Source organism: Euprymna scolopes, chromosome 27 (assembly GCF_053919585.1).
Source record: "Euprymna scolopes isolate OS-2025 chromosome 27, ASM5391958v1, whole genome shotgun sequence".
NCBI classification, from domain to species: Eukaryota; Metazoa; Mollusca; class Cephalopoda; order Sepiida; family Sepiolidae; genus Euprymna; species Euprymna scolopes.
The window spans coordinates 109979219-110002520 of NC_136508.1; the positions used below are offsets into that span (position 1 = coordinate 109979219).

General features: G+C 27.2%; 1 long non-coding RNA gene across 1 annotated transcript in view; it reads right to left on the minus strand.

Annotated features, from left to right (window-relative positions):
* Positions 1–977: 977 nt before the first annotated feature.
* Positions 978–23302, minus strand: part of LOC145248672 (uncharacterized) — a 43407-nt gene continuing 21082 nt past the window's right edge. The window contains exon 2 of the long non-coding RNA XR_013863389.1: positions 978–2323. This is a non-coding gene — a long non-coding RNA (uncharacterized LOC145248672). The remainder of the gene's footprint in view (positions 2324–23302) is intronic.

A 23302-nucleotide genomic window follows, 5' to 3' on the forward strand; every position in this document is an offset into this window, starting at 1 on the left:
ATACTGAGGGAATGAGTTCCCTTGACACAGAGATAAGAAAGAACGAGTTTGAGCATCAACCAGAGAACACGCCTACAGAGAGAGATGCTTTTGGCCTAAACAGAAATGTAAGGGTTTACCTGGGTGTGGACATTGTCTCACTACAATACAAAACATCTTCAACCACTTCTGAGTGAGTATCTGTATTGTGATGTTATATGACTTTTCATATTTGTCAACGAGCAATAAAAATGCATATTTATGTACTCGGTAATTGTCCGAGTTTAATAAGAATGTATATCTGTAAACCTTTCTAGTTTAAGTGATTTAATTGTCTGAATTCCATAACGTTAACGACACACCTTAAAAAGTTTCTGTATGGGTCACTTTAACAGTCTAAAATGAATGCCGGCTCCTAAAATTGCATAATCCCTAAAGTGATTGCTAAACCCCTTTTCAAATAAAACTACTGATAGGAAAAATTAAATGGACTGTGTCCCCCCAATACTTCTAACAAGAGAGGGGGATTCAGAGGATAGACATAAAAACAAAGATGAAAATGTTCTGTTTTTCCAATCATCGTGTCAACAAAGCAAGTCTTCACTTTCTGTATTTGTGATTTTGATTCGCTTTTATAAACATTTGTCTATCTGATTTGGCACTGAAAACATTTTGAAACGAAAAGAACATTGATAATTAGGCGAAGCATTAGTTTGTGACCAGCAAAAAATACACTATTTTGCGAGGTTATTTCATAAGATGTACATGAAGCAAAGTCTGGCACAAGAGCGTCTAACGTGGAAAAAACTGACTAGTGGAATCACTCTGCCAGCAGGAAATACCCAGTGTAACTGATACGCCTTAAGGTGATCTATTATTCGGACACTCAAATATGAACTATTCAGTGAAAAGAATAAATAAATATACAGTGTGGTTTGATTACTTTATATTCGTTGATTAGCTTGTAGTGCAAATATATTAAGTCAGAAGTAAATTCGTTGCAAAGACATAATATATTATACTTTATTGAAGACCATCGTTTAACCAGTAAATGATACTTTACAGTAATTAAATATTTATCTCTGGATTATGAAAGTTAATATTGAAAGTATTGAATCCAAGAAAATATAAATTCTATTATAATTCTAATCTAGGGGGAGAAAATCGTTATTATAAATCCAACATATTTGTCTTCCGCATTTCATACATGTTTGTCTTCTGTATATTAATATGATTAAAGTTAAGGATATGCTTAACTAAAGTTAACTTTTGCATGTGTTTGCATATGTTGCAATAGATTAGCCTTCCGTGAAAAAAAAGAACCACATTCTACACAAGAATATGGTTTGTCTCCTGTATGTGTTTGCATATGTTGCAACAAATGTGACTTCTGTGCAAAAGAAGAACCACATACTTCACAAGAATGTGGTTTGTCTCCTGTATGTATAAACATATGTCGCAACAAATGTGACTTCCGTGTAAAAGAAGAACCACATACTTTACAAGAATGTGGTTTGTCTCCTGTATGTGTTCGCATATGTTGCGACCAAGTTGACCTCTGCGCAAAAGACGGACCACATACTTCACAAGAATATGGTTTTTCTCCTGTATGCGTTTTTATATGATTCAACAAAGTTGACTTCTCTGCAAAAGATGAACCACATATTTCACAAGAATGTGGTTTGTCTCCTGTATGTGTTCGCATATGTTGCAACAAATGTGACTTCTGTGTAAAAGCAGAAACACATACTTCACAAGAATGCGGTTTTTCTCCTGTATGTGTTAACATATGTCGTAACAAAGTTGACTTCTCTGCAAAAGAAGAACCACATATTTCACAAGAATGTGGTTTGTCTCCCGTATGTGTTAACATATGTCGCAACAAATGTGACTTCCCTGAAAAAGAAGAACCACATATTTCACAAGAATGTTGTTTGTCTTCTGTATGTGTTCGCATATGTTGCAATAAATGTGACTTCTTTTTAAAACAGGAACTACATACTTTACAAGAATGTAGTTTGTTTTCCATATTATTTGCATAAAATAAAACAGTTAATTTCAATGAGAAAAAACACAATTTTATGAAATTATTAGTCTGTAGTATGTGTTCGAATGTTCCACAATAAAATGACTTTTCACAAATAAAAACAACCTACATTTATTTAAGAATTTTTACATTGATGGTAATACTATATGTAAAAGAATCCATACACGTAGAAGACTAATATTTTCACGAAATTCATATGTGGACATTTCCGCATATGTTATGAGTTTTTTATATCATCAATGAAAAATGAAGATCCATTCTAATCATATAATTGATTTCTGTCGATTGCTGCAAACTCTGAAAATATAAAACAGATTCATGCGATAATATTTCATTTTTAAACATATTCTTATTAAAATGTAAACAATTCGTTATTGGTGAAAAGTAAAATACACTTTTCATGTAAAATATAAAAAAGATTTCATGTGATAATATTTAACTTTTTATTTATACTATTTAAAAAGTCATTAAATTCATAGAAATAAATAAATAGTTCATGTAATTCTTATAAAAAGTAAAATTAGTTAAAAGCAAACTATAATTCGAAAAGCACATAATTATAATTCATGTAATACTTATTGAAAATTAAAAAGTTCGTTGTTGTTTGTACACAAAATATAATTAGTACTTCTTCATGTAATACTCATTAAAATGTCAAATTAGTTATTGTAAAAAAAACAAAATGTGATTAGTACTTCTTTATGTAATACTTATTAAAAAGTAAAATTAGTTATTGTAAAAAAACAAAATGTGATTAATACTTCTTTATGTAATACTTATAAAATGTCCAATTAGTTATTGTAAAAAAAAAAATATATAATTAGTACTTCTTCATGTAATACTTATTAAAAAGTAAAAGTAGTTATTGTAAAAAACAAAATGTGATTAGTACTTCTTAAAGTAATACTTATTGAAAAGTAAAATTAGTTATTGTAAAAAAAATATAATTAGTACTTCTTCATGTAATACTTATTAAAAAGTAAAATTAGTTATTGTAAAAAAACAAAATATAATTAGTATTTCTTCATGTAATACTTATTAAAAAGTAAAATTAGTTATTGTAAAAAAACAAAATATAATTAGTACTTCTTCATGTAATACTTATTAAAAAGTAAAATTAGTTATTGTAAAAAAACAAAATATAATTAGTACTTCTTCATGTAATACTTATTAAAAAGTAAAATTAGTTATTGTAAAAAAACAAAATATAATTAGTACTTCTTCATGTAATACTTATTAAAAAGTAAAATTAGTTATTGTAAAAAAACAAAATATAATTAGTACTTCTTCATGTAATACTTATTATAAAGTAAAATTAGTTATTGTAAAAAACAAAATATAATTAGTACTTCTTCATGTAATACTTATTAAAAAGTAAAATTAGTTATTGTAAAAAACAAAATATAATTAGTACTTCTTCATGTAATACTTATTAAAAAGTAAAATTAGTTATTGTAAAAAAACAAAATATAATTAGTACTTCTTCATGTAATACTTATTAAAAAGTAAAATTAGTTATTGTAAAAAAACAAAATATAATTAGTACTTCTTCATGTAATACTTATTATAAAGTAAAATTAGTTATTGTAAAAAACAAAATATAATTAGTACTTCTTCATGTAATACTTATTAAAAAGTAAAATTAGTTATTGTAAAAAACAAAATATAATTAGTACTTCTTCATGTAATACTTATTAAAAAGTAAAATTAGTTATTGTAAAAAAACAAAATATAATTAGTACTTCTTCATGTAATACTTATTAAAAAGTAAAATTAGTTATTGTAAAAAAACAAAATATAATTAGTACTTCTTCATGTAATACTTATTATAAAGTAAAATTAGTTATTGTAAAAAAACAAAATATAATTAGTACTTCTTCATGTAATACTTATTATAAAGTAAAATTAGTTATTGTAAAAAACAAAATATAATTAGTACTTCTTCATGTAATACTTATTAAAAAGTAAAATTAGTTATTGTAAAAAAACAAAATATAATTAGTACTTCTTCATGTAATACTTATTAAAAAGTAAAATTAGTTATTGTAAAAAAACAAAATATAATTAGTACTTCTTCGTGTAATACTTATTATAAAGTAAAATTAGTTATTGTAAAAAACAAAATATAATTAGTACTTCTTCATGTAATACTTATTAAAAAGTAAAATTAGTTATTGTAAAAAACAAAATATAATTAGTACTTCTTCATGTAATACTTATTAAAACGTAAAATTAGTTATTGTAAAAAAACAAAATATAATTAGTACTTCTTCATGTAATACTTATTATAAAGTAAAATTAGTTATTGTAAAAAACAAAATATAATTAGTACTTCTTCATGTAATCATTATTAAAAAGTAAAATTAGTTATTGTAAAAAACAAAATGTGATTAGTACTTCTTCATGTAATACTTATTAAAAAGTAAAATTAGTTATTGTAAAAAACAAAATATAATTAGTACTTCTTCATGTAATCATTATTAAAAAGTAAAATTAGTTATTGTAAAAAACAAAATGTGATTAGTACTTCTTCATGTAATACTTATTAAAAAGTAAAATTAGTTATTGTAAAAAAACAAAATATAATTAGTACTTCTTCATGTAATCATTATTATAAAGTAAAATTAGTTATTGTAAAAAACAAAATATAATTAGTACTTCTTCATGTAATCATTATTAAAAAGTAAAATTAGTTATTGTAAAAAACAAAATGTGATTAGTACTTCTTCATGTAATACTTATTAAAAAGTAAAATTAGTTATTGTAAAAAAACAAAATATAATTAGTACTTCTTCATGTAATCATTATTATAAAGTAAAATTAGTTATTGTAAAAAACAAAATATAATTAGTACTTCTTCATGTAATCATTATTAAAAAGTAAAATTAGTTATTGTAAAAAACAAAATGTGATTAGTACTTCTTCATGTAATCATTATTAAAAAGTAAAATTAGTTATTGTAAAAAAACAAAATATAATTAGTACTTCTTCATGTAATCATTATTAAAAAGTAAAATTAGTTATTGTAAAAAACAAAATATGATTAGTACTTCTTCATGTAATCATTATTAAAAAGTAAAATTAGTTATTGTAAAAAACAACATGTGATTAGTACTTCTTCATGTAATCATTATTAAAAAGTAAAATTAGTTATTGTAAAAAAACAAAATATAATTAGTACTTCTTCATGTAATACTTATTAAAAAGTAAAATTAGTTATTGTAAAAAACAAAATATAATTAGTACTTCTTCAAGTAATACTTATTAAAAAGTAAAATTAGTTATTGTAAAAAACAAAATATAATTAGTACTTCTTCATGTAATACTTATTAAAAAGTAAAATTAGTTATTGTAAAAAAACAAAATATAAATAGTACTTCTTCATGTAATACTTATTAAAAAGTAAAATTAGTTATTGTAAAAAACAAAATATAATTAGTACTTCTTCATGTAATACTTATTAAAAAGTAAAATTAGTTATTGTAAAAAAACAAAATATAATTAGTACTTCTTCAAGTAATACTTATTAAAAAGTAAAATTAGTTATTGTAAAAAAACAAAATATAATTAGTACTTCTTCATGTAATACTTATTAAAAAGTAAAATTAGTTATTGTAAAAAACAAAATATAATTAGTACTTCTTCATGTAATACTTATTAAAAAGTAAAATTAGTTATTGTAAAAAACAAAATATAATTAGTACTTCTTCATGTAATACTTATTAAAAAGTAAAATTAGTTATTGTAAAAAAACAAAATATAATTAGTACTTCTTCATGTAATACTTATTAAAAAGTAAAATTAGTTATTGTAAAAAAACAAAATATAATTAGTACTTCTTCATGTAATACTTATTAAAAAGTAAAATTAGTTATTGTAAAAAACAAAATATAATTAGTACTTCTTCATGTAATCATTATTAAAAAGTAAAATTAGTTATTGTAAAAAACAAAATGTGATTAGTACTTCTTCATGTAATCATTATTAAAAAGTAAAATTAGTTATTGTAAAAAAACAAAATATAATTAGTACTTCTTCATGTAATACTTATTAAAAAGTAAAATTAGTTATTGTAAAAAAACAAAATATAATTAGTACTTCTTCATGTAATACTTATTAAAAAGTAAAATTAGTTATTGTAAAAAACAAAATATAATTAGTACTTCTTCATGTAATACTTATTATAAAGTAAAATTAGTTATTGTAAAAAAACAAAATATAATTAGTACTTCTTCATGTAATACTTATTAAAAAGTAAAATTAGTTATTGTAAAAAACAAAATGTGATTAGTACTTCTTCAAGTAATACTTATTAAAAAGTAAAATTAGTTATTGTAAAAAACAAAATGTGATTAGTACTTCTTCATGTAATACTTATTAAAAAGTAAAATTAGTTATTGTAAAAAAAATGTGATTAATACTTCTTCATGTGATACTTATTAAAATGTCAAATTAGTTATTGTAAAAAACAAAATATAATTAGTACTTCTTCATGTAATACTTATTAAAAAGTAAAATTAGTTATTGTAAAAAACAAAATATAATTAGTACTTCTTCATGTAATCATTATTAAAAAGTAAAATTAGTTATTGTAAAAAACAAAATGTGATTAGTACTTCTTCATGTAATCATTATTAAAAAGTAAAATTAGTTATTGTAAAAAAACAAAATATAATTAGTACTTCTTCATGTAATACTTATTAAAAAGTAAAATTAGTTATTGTAAAAAAACAAAATATAATTAGTACTTCTTCATGTAATACTTATTAAAAAGTAAAATTAGTTATTGTAAAAAACAAAATATAATTAGTACTTCTTCATGTAATACTTATTATAAAGTAAAATTAGTTATTGTAAAAAAACAAAATATAATTAGTACTTCTTCATGTAATACTTATTAAAAAGTAAAATTAGTTATTGTAAAAAACAAAATGTGATTAGTACTTCTTCAAGTAATACTTATTCAAAAGTAAAATTAGTTATTGTAAAAAACAAAATGTGATTAGTACTTCTTCAAGTAATACTCATTAAAAAGTAAAATTAGTTATTGTAAAAAAAATGTGATTAATACTTCTTCATGTAATACTTATTAAAATGTCAAATTAGTTATTGTAAAAAACAAAATATAATTAGTACTTCTTCATGTAATATTTGTTTATAAACAAAATGAATTTACATTCTGAATATTTGAGAATAGATGTGAATGCTCATGTTTTGATTAACTATTATTAATATTGATTAATTATTATTAATATTGATTAATTATTATTAATATTGATTAATTATTAATATTGATTCAATATTATTAATATTGATTAATTATTATTAATATTGATTAATTATTATTAATATTGATTAATTATTATTAATATTGATTAATTATTATTAATATTGATTAATTATTAATATTGATTCAATATTATTAATATTGATTAATTATTATTAATATTGATTAATTATTATTAATATTGATTAATTATTATTAATATTGATTAATTATTATTAATATTGATTAATTATTATTAATATTGATTAATTATTAATATTGATTCAATATTATTAATATTGATTAATTATTATTAATATTGATTAATTATTATTAATATTGATTAATTATTATTAATATTGATTAATTATTATTTATATTGATTAATTATTATTAATATTGATTAATTATTATTAATATTGATTAATTATTAATATTGATTAATTATTATTAATATTGATTAATTATTATTAATATTGATTCAATATTATTAATATTGATTAATTATTATTAATATTGATTAATTATTATTAATATTGATTAATTATTATTAATATTGATTAATTATTATTAATATTGATTAATTATTAATATTGATTAATTATTATAAATATTGATTAATTATTATTAATATTGATTAATTATTAATATTGATTCAATATTATTAATATTGATTCAATATTATTAATATTGATTAATTATTATTAATATTGATTAATTATTATTAATATTGATTCAATATTATTATTGATTCAATATTATTAATATTGATTAAATATTATTAATATTGATTAATTATTATTAATATTGATTAATTATTATTAATATTGATTAATTATTTTTATGATCTGGGTGTTTTTAGCACAACGTTTCAGTCACTGCACCCTGTCGCCTTCATCAGATGTTGAAAACATGCTTGTTTTTCTCTACTGAGGAAAGGGGGTTAGCTCTGCATTACAAAATGTAGAACTGTGGTTTTAGGGTTGGTCGGTAAATCATAAAGAAAGTTAAATCTTCATTAAAATTGTTGAAAAACAAAATTTAATTAGTAATTCTTCATGTAATACTTGTATGCAAACAAAATATTTTTTTTCATAAAAATTTGTAATCTATTTTGATGTAGATTGAAGAATCTATGGAGATATCTTTTCAAAATATGTTTGCCTGGTTCATATAGTAAATCTATGATAATTTGAAAAAGTGTCATAGTATTTCTCTAGTATTAATCCCTGTGTTAGTCACGTAAATTCATATGATGTAAAAGTTGTGTTTTTGCACAACAAACAAGAGTAAAATAAAAGAAGCCGTATTCAGAATTCTTCTTAACAATCAGTGTTCTATTTCATCTCAAATCTTTTCTTTTTGTCTTATTCCAAACAGCAAACACTTCTTTTCTTTGAATCTGATAGGTTTCAGGTTTGAATGCCAGCACATATCTACAGAGGACATGCACCAACCATTGGCATTTATTGCTGTCTATTTGCTTCACACTGTTATTACACCCTGCATCATCTCATAATCGCATAGGTGACATCCTAGTGATAGTCATTTTTCTTGAGTACTCCATCGCAGAAGTGGGACATCCCAGGGAGCATGTGCTTCTACTTCTACCTCGTGAAAATCGTCTGGCTCCATTACATTGTCGTCATATATAAACCGCTGACCACAACTGGCCCACGCTACAACATCAGATGCAAGTGACCCATCCTACACTGCCACATGCAACTGGACCACCACACACATATGCAACTGGCCGATGATACACAGCTAGATGCAAAGTTTTGTATTGCATTTTCATCCAAAACAAGGTACAGTGCTAAGAGACCACAAACTAAGCCATAAACTGCAGAGATACTATGTAGGGCGTTGAGCAGCAAGGTCTGTTTACATTACACTTTAACTTCTGTATGTCAGTACAGTCGGGAATACATGAACCTGGAAAGGAAAATCTAACAATTCTGGGTTAGAAACTATTATAGTATCTGAGGATCTCTTCTGTGTAAACGTAGGGTTTAGCTGCTTGTCAGGTTTGTCAGAGGTATTTATGTCGAGGAGGTACAAAGGCTTGTAATACATTGGAGCATCTACCATTAAAATACTTATAAAACAAGCAGAGGGGTGAAACATTTCTTCAAGGACACAGTAGTTAAAGCCTAGCTTATAGGTTGGCGACTTTTTTTGGAATCAGGAGTGAGAGACTGGTCGCAGATGAACAAGCCTAAATGTAACAGCAATACTCCATATATTAGCGAGTGGTGGCCTTTTAGAGGTATAGGATATTTCAGGTGTAACTTTCTAGCAATGTATCTGTTCCAGCTTATGTTCTTTGTGAATGTTTTTTTTTTTACACAGTGATCAAGGCCCGGAAGCCACTCAGGGATAAGGGTTATTGCAAGTACATTACGTTAGTGTGGAGATTTGATGAAGTATTTAATTAAGGGGGCAGTTCATTAGGAATTTGTTAACATTGGACTTGAAGACATCCAAGTTGTAGTCCGGAGGGAAGCAGGCAGACGGAACAGAGTTCCACAGGCGTGCAGTTTTAAGAAAGAAGCTTTGTTCATGGAATCCGCATTTTGATTTAGGCACAGATATAGAGTGGGGAAAATTTTTCACAGTGGATTCAGCTAGACGGGTGTTTTTCATGAAAGATTGGCGAGGGGGGGGGACCAGAGATTGGCGTTCAGACGAGCACCTGCCATGGAAATAACGATAAAACAAGGAAAGGCTCGCAACATCTCTTCTGTGGGAGAGAGGTTGCAGGGTAGAGAAAAGAGCATCCCCCACTAAGCCACGAAGTCTATTTTGTACTCTGTCAAGGCAGGATAGGCTTTTTTTGGCAGCTCCTGCCCAGATATGGCAACAGTATTCCATCCTTGGACGTACTTGGCTTTTATATAGATACAGAATTGCATCAGTAGTGAGATATCTTCTGGAGCGGTAGAAGGATCCCACCATCTTTCCAGTGACCTTGGCAACAGACTTGATGTACGTGTTCCATTTCAGATCAGGAGTAAAGGTCAAACCCAGAAGCTTGTCAAAACACGGGGCCTCACCCAGACGAGAGCGATCCATCCCAATTGATGCCAGGTGGGGATCAGAGCGTTGATGATGTAAGGATAGGAGTTTGGTTTTGGATGCATTAAAGGTAACCAGCCACGTCTTCCCCCACTGAACCACGCGCTCGAGATCAGAGGAGAGAGAATCAGAGAGAACTTTGTCATTTACAGCCTTTGATGTGTTGCCGTAGATGGTCGTGTCATCAGCATAGATGTCAACGAATGATTTAAGTATGTGTTTAGGGAGGTCATTGATGTAGATCAGGAAGAGAGTTGGGCCCAGGATTGACCCCTGAGGGACTCCAGCATTTATATTGCAGGCCTCCGATTTTTGTCCATCTACCACTACTCTTATGAGCCTATTGGAGAGAAATGCTTCAATGATTGAGAAAACATTTCCAGTTATACCGTAGCTGGAAATCTTGTGAAGTAGACTCTTATGCCATACCTTGTCGAAGGCCTTTGATTTGTCAAGAGCAATTGCCCTAGAAAGGAAGCCTTTGTCAAGAGATTCACTAATCCTGTGGGATATAACCATCAGCACATCTGCGGAAATCTTGCAGAACGGAAACCATATTGTGTGTCACTAAGAAGGTTATTCCTGCTGAGGTGGTTGACTATTTCTCTATTTAATATGGATTCCAGCAACTTACTCATAACACACAGGAGACTTATTGGTCTGTACTGAGAGGGAGAGGACTTATCACCTAAATTCTTAAATACAGGGCAAACTGATGAGGTCTTCCAGGGAGTCGGAAAGCACTTCTCCTTAAGGCAGCGCTTAAATAGTTTCGTAAGTATGGGAGCAAGTTCTGGTTGAAGCTTTTTTAACACTATAATTGGGATGCCATCAGAGCCAGTTGCTTTACTGAAATCTATTAGCTTGGCGACCTCATGCACGGATATTTGTATGTTACTTAGCTTGTTCTGTGTTATAGGAGGAAATATGGGGAGTTGATGGCCTTCGTCGCATAGTGTAGAATTAGCTGCAAAGTTCTTTGCAAATAGTTTGGCCTTGTCTGATGCTGACGAGATGACCTCTGGTCCATTGATAATGGTTGGGATAATGATGATGATAATGTTAAGCCAAGGAGTTTGAACACCATACTTTCAGGTAATGTATCATTAGCAATAATAGCTAATGGTGGTTGGAAAGATTTTTTGTATTTACTAAACAAGCTTAGTTTGGCAGCATTGAATTTAACCATCTATTTTGTCCTCATCTCAGAGACAACTTTATCAGAAAGGTCATTTTTGAATATCAGAAATAATAAAGGTCCTGAGGTACACCCACATTTATATCATATTGTTTTGAGGTACCAAAAGGTGTCAAAAGCCTTAGATATGTCTAGGGCTACTGCCTTACTTTCACTGCCTTATCCAGTGCATGGTATATATATTCAGAGATTACAGTTAGAATACCTGCAGTAAAATGGGCTTGCCTACATCCATTTTTTTTATTTCAATAGAAATTTAGCAACTGTAAGGTGCAATATGTTAAATTATGGACTCAAATATTTTGATAAAAATTTAGCAACTGTAAAATGTAATACGAGAGCTTGCTAAATTATGGATTCAAATATTATGGTGAAAAAGGGGGGGGGTTCATGGAGTGATAATTTTATGGATCAGGTCTTTCATTAGAATTATTGTAAACTAGTCCGACATAAGCAATTTTCTAGCAGTCAGAAAAGCTAGATTTGTTAAGGCATTTGTTAAAAAGTTTAGAAGGAACTGGAGCTACCTCAACAGAGCATTTGTTTAATAACACAACAGGGATGAGATCAGGTACACATGCTTTTGAGGTGTCTGGGTTTTTATGATATAATGTACTTGGGAAGGGGTGATTTTCAGATCATATGTGTGGTTTCTGTTTGCAAAGAAAAATCATAGAGGGGATGGTTTGCTAGGTCTCAACTCAGGCAAACCAACAGAAAAGAATAACGATTGCAGTTGCTGTGCAAACAACCCAATATTGTTAGATAGTGAGGAATTACTAATTACCAATTATTTACTACACTGTTATAGATTTTCTAGAAGTGACGAGCTCCTATGCGCTTCATTGCATTTTCGGGTGGTTTCTCTTTGTCTGTTTACTATATGTCGCTATATTCTCTCTTAGTTGTTGCTATTTCTTTCTCACAATTACTTTTAGCTTCTATAATCTTTTGCCTGTTTACTGGACTTATGTCGGATAAATCTGCAGAGTGCATGCTGCATGTTAGTAATGGAAGCACAAATAGAAGTAAACCAGTGGCTGAGTTGGGTTTGTTATAGAACTTGTGGGAACATGTGCTTAAATCGCCACTTTGAAACATTCAACAATCGCATTTACACCCTGTTCCACAGGAAGAATAATATATTTTGAGCAATGGTTCTTAAACTTGGGTTTGTTATAAAACTTGCGGGCATGCCAATCAACCTTATTGTAGTACATTGTCCTTTTGAGCAACGGCTCTTAAACTTGGAGTGGATAGTTTAGAGTTATATTTATCATTGTCGTAGCATGAAAAGCATTTGCAAATGTATGACACAACACTTGTTTCTTTTCTTTTTGTTTTTGTTTCGTCTTTGTTTTTATATATTTTTTTGTTGTTTGTTCTTCTTTGTTGGTCTCTAAATATTTTTTATATATTTGTAAATATGTGTTTACATTTTATTAGCACATTAGATTTGATAAAAAATACGTCACCTGATTTAAAAGACTGCGATTTCTCTGTTTCCAGAAATTTCAAAGGAGATAAATATATATGAACAATTTTCTAGATGTTTAAAAATGTGTACAAACATTTAAAGTCAAGAACATTCAAATCCAATAATAGGTTTCTTTTGATTGCTTCAAATTCTGCAAATATGAAACAAATTTAAAACGATATTTTTCATGTAGTAAAATTTAACATTTTATGTTCATTATTAAAAGTAAAAGTTCACAAATTCGTTATTGATGCAATTGACTAACATTATATTTTTATGCATTACTGGTCTGCTAAAAAAGAATCAATTTTCCTTTTCAGACATTCAACTGAAAAATACCTCACTGCCTTATTCCATTTCATATTTTGTGTAAATTGATTGTTTCGCAGTTCAACCTATTATTGTTATTAATTATTTACCTTGCAGATGTTTAGATTACACCCGAATGCTACATCATGGCATGTAAATCAAAAACATATTCTGTTTTACGTAAGTTTTTTGTCATCTTTGTCAACTTTGAGAGGAATTTGTACATCTGGTTAAACATTTCCAGAAATCAGTGGGTTTAAGACGGGTTTTGGGAAGTTTGCAACAACAGCAACTCTTCTGTGAGGAGCGTTGGGGAAGCATCTCAGATGTGCAACATGAAAGAACTGTCCTCGCTCCAGGCAAAGATCGTTGATTGCTCCTCTGCTCAGTGTAATACCTGGGAGAAAATAAAGAAATATAAAAGCCAAACCTTGATCTTGAGTTAATCACGTGCATTTTCTTATCAAGAGACTCAATTCCCTCAAGATGAGAGAAAGACCTCCCAAAGGCTGACAGAATCATTGTATGTCTTTGAATACACGTGTTTATGTTATATGTTGACACCCACACACACTAATTGTAACCACTCACTTGAGAGAAGGTGCTTAAGAACCCCAGTCTATCTGAATTCTCGGCGCGTGTAGTCTAATCTTCTCTGAGGTTGTTACATGAAATCTGGTATGCTGAAAGCGAATATCGAAGCAGCAGGCAGGAAAAAAGACAAACTCATGCAGTCTATCTAGAGGAGCTTAATTTCGCAGAATTATGTACAAATGTTTTTACAATCTCATTCAGTTTTTGTAAGATTTTTTTCACAGTCTCAAATCCCTTCACAGACAGTGACAGACGGTTGGATGAGGAAAGTGAAGGGGCCCACTCTCCAGGGAACGGCGGGTTTATACCATCTGTTCCCCCTCAATTCAACAAGCAATCTGCTTAATTTAGAGCGTATCGACCCGATGTTGGTGGGGTGGAAGTCTCCCCAGCCAATCAGATCATGCTAAGCCCCAACGATCTGAGACCCCATTCAAGATTAAAAATCCCATAACCTCGAGGTCATCAGCCATCACTCAGCCAGTACAATATATTCGTCTAACATCCTCACATTTCCTGTTGTTGAGTTTTCCCAAATAACAAAATATCTCAGGTCTTCCAAACAAAAAAAAACAAATATATCCATTTTGAAAGTGAATTAAAATATATCAATATTATCTTCTCTATCTTAAATCGTCGGGTTATCTGGCGTCACCCGGGAATGATCAGCTACCTCAGCATAGTTCTAATGCTCCTCAATGGGGGATTACGTTACAAATACGTAAGAAATAAGAAAATGGCAAGATCACCTAGTAGATAACAGAATATGAATAAACAAGCGGAGGTTCAAAAATAGAAGAACAACTATAGACATTAGTAACACATTTAGTGATATGTCACATAAAACATACACACATTGTGATGAAACCTCTGTCAAAAGTATATATTGCTGTGTAGTGATACAGTACTACACAACATGACCATTATGCTCAAGTGATATTACATGCTATTACATTTAGGTCATATTAAATTCTATTATGTTCAAGTCATATTACGTTCTATTATGTTCAAGTTTTATTACGTTCTATTACATTATAATCATACTACGTTCTGTTATGTTCAAGTCATATTATGTTCTATTACGTTCAAGTCATATTACGTTCTATTACATTCAAGTCATATTATGTTCTATTACATTCAAGTCATATTATGTTCTATTACATTCAAGTCATATTACGTTCTATTACATTCAAGTCATATTACGTTCTATTACATTCAAGTCATATTACGTTCTATTACATTCAAATCATATTATGTTCTATTACATTCAAGTCATATTATGTTCTATAACATTCAAGTCATATTATGTTCTATTACATTCAAGTCATATTATGTTCTGTTACATTCAAGTCATATTATGTTCTATTACATTCAAGTCATATTATGTTCTATTATGTTCAAGTAATATTACGTTCTATTACATTCAAGTCATATTATGTTCTATTACATTCAAGTCATATTATGTTCTATTACATTCAAGTCATATTACGTTCCATTACATTCAAGTCATATTACGTTCTGTTACATTCAAGTCATATTATGTACTATTTCATTCAAGTCATATTATGTTCTATTACATTCAAGTCATATTACGTTCTATTACATTCAAGTCATATTACGTTCTATTATATTCAAGTCATATTATGTTCTATTAAATTCAAGTCATATTATGTTCTATTACATTCAAGTCATATTATGTTCTATTATGTTCAAGTCATATTATGTTCTATTACATTCAAGTCATATTACGTTCTATTACATTCAAGTCATACTATGTTCTATTACATTGAAGGCATATTATGTTCTATTACATTCAAGTCATATTATGTTCTATTACATTCAAGTCATATTACGTTCTATTACATTCAAATCATATTATATTCTATTAAATTCAAGTCATATTATGTTCTATTACATTCAAGTCATATTATGTTCTATTACATTCAAGTCATATTATGTTCTATTACATTCAAGTAATATTACATTCTATTAATTAAAATCATATTACGTTCTATTACAGTCAAGTCATATTACGTTCTATTACATTCAAGTCATATTGCATTCTATTACATTCAAGTCATTATGTTCTATTACATTCAAGTCATATTACGTTCTATTACATTCAAGTCATATTATGTTCTATTAAATTCAAGTCATATTATGTTCTATTACATTCAAGTCATATTACGTTCTATTACGTTGAAGTCATATTATGTTCTATTACGTTGAAGTCATATTACGTTCTATTACATTCAAGTCATATTACATTCTATTACGTTGAAGTCATATTATGTTCTATTAAATTAAAGTCATATTATGTTCTATTAACTTTCAAGTCATTATGTTCTATTACATTCAAGTCATATTACGTTCTATTACATTCAAGTCATATTATGTTCTATTACATTCAAGTCATATTACGTTCTATTACATTCAAGTCATATTACGTTCTATTACGTTGAAGTCATATTATGTTCTATTACATTCAAGTCATATTATGTTCTATTATATTCAAGTCATATTATGTTCTATTACGTTCAAGTCACTTTATGTTCTATTACGTTCAAGTCATATTATGTTCTATTACGTTCAAGTCATATTATGTTCTATTACGTTCAAGTCATATTATGTTCTATTAAGTTCAAGTCATATTACGTTCTATTACGTTGAAGTCATATTATGTTCTATTACGTTCAAGTCATATTAGGTTCTATTACGTTCAAGTCATATTACGTTCTATTACGTTCAAGTCATATTACGTTCTTTGACATTCAAGTCATATTACGTTCTATTACGTTCAAGTCATATTATTTTCTATTACGTTCAAGTCATATTATGTTCTATTACATTCAAGTCATATTACGTTCTATTACATTCAAGTCATATTACGTTCTATTACGTTCAAGTCATATTATTTTCTATTACATTCAAGTCATATTACGTTCTATTACATTCAAGTTATATTATGTTCTTTTACATTCAAGTCATATTACGTTCTATTACGTTCAAGTCATATTATGTTCTATTACGTTCAAGTCATATTATGTTCTATTACGTTCAAGTAATATTATGTTCTATTACGTTCAAGTCATATTACGTTCTATTATGTTGAAGTCATATTATGTTCTATTACATTCAAGTCATATTATGTTCTATTACATTCAAATCATATTACGTTCTATTACATTCAAGTCATATTATGGTCTATTACGTTCAAGTCATATTACGTTCTATTACGCTCAAGTCATATTATGTTCTATAACATTCAAGTCATATTACGTTCTATTACATTCAAGTCATATTACGTTCTATTACATTCAAGTCATATTATGTTCTATTACGTTCAAGTCATATTACGTTCTATTACGTTCAAGTCATATTATGTTCTATTTAATTCAAGTCATATTACGTTCTATTACGTTCAAGTCATATTACGTTCTATTATGTTCAAGTTTTATTACGTTCTATTACATTATAATCATACTACGTTCTGTTATGTTCAAGTCATATTATGTTCTATTACGTTCAAGTCATATTACGTTCTATTATGTTCAAGTCATATTATGTTCTATTGTCTTCAAGTCATATTATGTTCTATTACATTCAAGTCATATTACGTTCTATTACATTCAAGTCATATTACGTTCTATTACATTCAAATCATATTATGTTCTATTACATTCAAGTCATATTATGTTCTGTTACATTCAAGTCATATTATGTTCTATTACATTCAAGTCATATTATGTTCTATTATGTTCAAGTAATATTACGTTCTATTACATTCAAGTCATATTATGTTCTGTTACATTCAAGTCATATTATGTTCTATTACATTCAAGTCATATTACGTTCTATTACATTCAAGTCATATTACGTTCTGTTACATTCAAGTCATATTATGTTCTATTACATTCAAGTCATATTATGTTCTATTACATTCAAGTCATATTACGTTCTATTACATTCAAGTCATATTACGTTCTATTATATTCAAGTCATATTATGTTCTATTACATTCAAGTCATATTATGTTCTATTACATTCAAGTCATATTACGTTCTATTACATTCAAGTCATATTACGTTCTATTACATTCAAGTCATATTACGTTCTATTACATTCAAGTCATATTATGTTCTATTACATTCAAGTCATATTATGTTCTATTACATTCAAGTCATATTACGTTCTATTACATTCAAGTCATATTACGTTCTATTACATTCAAGTCATATTACGTTCTATTACATTGAAGTCATATTACGTTCTATTACAGTCAAGTCATATTACGTTCTATTACATTCAAGTCATATTATGTTCTATTACATTCAAGTTATATTATGTTCTATTACGTTACAGTCATATTATGTTCTATTACATTCAAGTCATATTACGTTCTATTACAGTCAAGTCATATTACGTTCTATTACATTCAAGTCATATTACGTTCTATTACATTCAAGTCATATTACGTTCTATTACATTCAAGTCATATTACGGTCTATTACATTCAAGTCATATTATGTTCTAATACATTCAAGTCATATTACGTTCTATTACGTTCAAGTCATATTATGTTCTATTACATTCAAGTCATATTACGTTATATTACATTCAAGTCATATTACGTTCTATTACATTCAAGTCATATTACATTCTATTATATTCAAGTCATATTATGTTCTATTACATTCAAATAATATTATGTTCTATTATATTCAAGTCATATTACATTTTATTACATTAGAGCCATATTATGTTCTATTATATTCAAGTCATATTACGTTCTATTACATTCAAGTCATATTATGTTCAAGTTATATTACGTTCTATTACATTCAAGTCATATTATGTTCTATTACAGTCAAGTCATATTATGTTCTATTACATTCAAGTCATATTATGTTCTATTACGTTCAAGTCATATTACGTTCTATTACGCTCAAGTTATATTATGTTCTATAACATTCAAGTCATATTACGTTCTATTACATTCAAGTCATATTACGTTCTATTACATTCAAGTCATATTATGTTCTATTACGTTCAAGTCATATTACGTTCTATTACGTTCAAGTCATATTATGTTCTATTACATTCAAGTCATATTACGTTCTATTACGTTCAAGTCATATTATGTTCTATTACGTTCAAGTCATATTATGTTCTATTACGTTCAAGTCATATTATGTTCTATTACGTTGAAGTCATATTACGTTCTATTACGTTGAAGTCATATTATGTTCTATTACATTCAAGTCATATTATGTTCTATTACATTCAAATCATATTACGTTCTATTACATTCAAGTCATATTATGGTCTATTACGTTAAAGTCATATTACGTTCTATTACGCTCAAGTCATATTATGTTCTATAACATTCAAGTCATATTACGTTCTATTACATTCAAGTCATATTACGTTCTATTACATTCAAGTCATATTATGTTCTATTACGTTCAAGTCATATTACGTTCTATTACGTTCAAGTCATATTACGTTCTATTATGTTCAAATTTTATTACGTTCTATTACATTATAATCATACTACGTTCTGTTATGTTCAAGTCATATTATGTTCTATTACGTTCAAGTCATATTACGTTCTATTACATTCAAGTCATATTATGTTCTATTACATTCAAGTCATATTATGTTCTATTACGTTGAAGTCATATTATGTTCTATTACATTCAAGTCATATTATGTTCTATTATATTCAAGTCATATTATGTTCTATTACGTTCAAGTCATATTATGTTCTATTACGTTCAAGTCATATTATGTTCTATTACGTTCAAGTCATATTATGTTCTATTAAGTTCAAGTCATATTACGTTCTATTACGTTGAAGTCATATTATGTTCTATTACGTTCAAGTCATATTAGGTTCTATTACGTTCAAGTCATATTACGTTCTATTACGTTCAAGTCATATTACGTTCTTTGACATTCAAGTCATATTACGTTCTATTACGTTCAAGTCATATTATTTTCTATTACGTTCAAGTCATATTATGTTCTATTACATTCAAGTCATATTACGTTCTATTACATTCAAGTCATATTACGTTCTATTACGTTCAAGTCATATTATTTTCTATTACATTCAAGTCATATTACGTTCTATTACATTCAAGTTATATTATGTTCTTTTACATTCAAGTCATATTACGTTCTATTACGTTCAAGTCATATTATGTTCTATTACGTTCAAGTCATATTATGTTCTATTACGTTCAAGTCATATTATGTTCTATTACGTTCAAGTCATATTACGTTCTATTACGTTGAAGTCATATTATGTTCTATTACATTCAAGTCATATTATGTTCTATTACATTCAAATCATATTACGTTCTATTACATTCAAGTCATATTATGGTCTATTACGTTCAAGTAATATTACGTTCTATTACGCTCAAGTCATATTATGTTCTATAACATTCAAGTCATATTACGTTCTATTACATTCAAGTCATATTACGTTCTATTACATTCAAGTCATATTATTATCTATTACGTTCAAGTCATATTACGTTCTATTACGTTCAAGTCATATTATGTTCTATTTAATTCAAGTCATATTACGTTCTATTACGTTCAAGTCATATTACGTTCTATTATGTTCAAGTTTTATTACGTTCTATTACATTATAATCATACTACGTTCTGTTATGTTCAAGTCATATTATGTTCTATTACGTTCAAGTCATATTACGTTCTATTATGTTCAAGTCATATTATGTTCTATTGTCTTCAAGTCATATTATGTTCTATTACATTCAAGTCATATTACGTTCTATTACATTCAAGTCATATTACGTTCTATTACATTCAAATCATATTATGTTCTATTACATTCAAGTCATATTATGTTCTGTTACATTCAAGTCATATTATGTTCTATTACATTCAAGTCATATTATGTTCTATTATGTTCAAGTAATATTACGTTCTATTACATTCAAGTCATATTATGTTCTGTTACATTCAAGTCATATTATGTTCTATTACATTCAAGTCATATTACGTTCCATTACATTCAAGTCATATTACGTTCTGTTACATTCAAGTCATATTATGTTCTATTACATTCAAGTCATATTATGTTCTATTACATTCAAGTCATATTACGTTCTATTACATTCAAGTCATATTACGTTCTATTATATTCAAGTCATATTATGTTCTATTACATTCAAGTCATATTATGTTCTATTACATTCAAGTCATATTACGTTCTATTACATTCAAGTCATATTACGTTCTATTACATTCAAGTCATATTACGTTCTATTACATTCAAGTCATATTATGTTCTATTACATTCAAGTCATATTATGTTCTATTACATTCAAGTCATATTACGTTCTATTACATTCAAGTCATATTACGTTCTATTACATTCAAGTCATATTACGTTCTATTACATTCAAGTCATATTACGTTCTATTACAGTCAAGTCATATTACGTTCTATTACATTCAAGTCATATTATGTTCTATTACATTCAAGTTATATTATGTTCTATTACGTTACAGTCATATTATGTTCTATTACATTCAAGTCATATTACGTTCTATTACATTCAAGTCATATTACATTCTATTACATTCAAGTCATATTACGTTCTATTACATTCAAGTCATATTACGTTCTATTACATTCAAGTCATATTACGTTCTATTACATGCAAGTCATATTATGTGCTATTACATTCAAGTCATATTACGTTCTATTACATTCAAAACATATTACGTTCTATTACATTCAAGTCATATTACGTTCTATTACATTCAAGTCATATTACGTTCTATTACATTCAAGTCATAGTACGTTCTATTACATTCAAGTCATATTACGTTCTATTACATTCAAGTCATATTACGTTCTATTACATTCAAGTCATATTACGTTCTATTACATTCAAGTCATATTATGTTCTATTACATTCAAGTCATATTATGTTCTATTACATTCAAGTCATATTACGTTCTATTACATTCAAGTCATATCATGTTCTATTACATTCAAGTCATATTACGTTCTATTACAGTCAAGTCATATTACGTTCTATTACATTCAAGTCATATAACGTTCTATTACATTCAAGTCATATTACGTTCTATTACATTCAAGTCATATTACGGTCTATTACATTCAAGTCATATTATGTTCTAATACATTCAAGTCATATTACGTTCTATTACGTTCAAGTCATATTATGTTCTATTACATTCAAGTCATATTACGTTATATTACATTCAAGTCATATTACGTTCTATTACATTCAAGTCATATTACATTCTATTATATTCAAGTCATATTATGTTCTATTACATTCAAATAATATTATGTTCTATTATATTCAAGTCATATTAGATTTTATTACATTAGAGCCATATTATGTTCTATTATATTCAAGTCATATTACGTTCTATTACATTCAAGTCATATTATGTTCAAGTTATATTACGTTCTATTACATTCAAGTCATATTATGTTCTATTACATTCAAGTCATATTATGTTCTATTACGTTCAAGTCATATTACGTTCTATTACGCTCAAGTTATATTATGTTCTATAACATTCAAGTCATATTACGTTCTATTACATTCAAGTCATATTACGTTCTATTACATTCAAGTCATATTATGTTCTATTACGTTCAAGTCATATTACGTTCTATTACGTTCAAGTCATATTATGTTCTATTACATTCAAGTCATATTACGTTCTATTACGTTCAAGTCATATTATGTTCTATTACGTTCAAGTCATATTATGTTCTATTACGTTCAAGTCATATTATGTTCTATTACGTTCAAGTCATATTACGTTCTATTACGTTGAAGTCATATTATGTTCTATTACATTCAAGTCATATTATGTTCTATTACATTCAAATCATATTACGTTCTATTACATTCAAGTCATATTATGGTCTATTACGTTCAAGTCATATTACGTTCTATTACGCTCAAGTCATATTATGTTCTATTACATTCAAGTCATATTACGTTCTATTACATTCAAGTCATATTACGTTGTATTACATTCAAGTCATATTATGTTCTATTACGTTCAAGTCATATTACGTTCTATTACGTTCAAGTCATATTATGTTCTATTACATTCAAGTCATATTACGTTCTATTACGTTCAAGTCATATTACGTTCTATTATGTTCAAATTTTATTACGTTCTATTACATTATAATCATACTACGTTCTGTTATGTTCAAGTCATATTATGTTCTATTACGTTCAAGTCATATTACGTTCTATTACATTCAAGTCATATTATGTTCTATTACATTCAAGTCATATTATGTTCTATTACA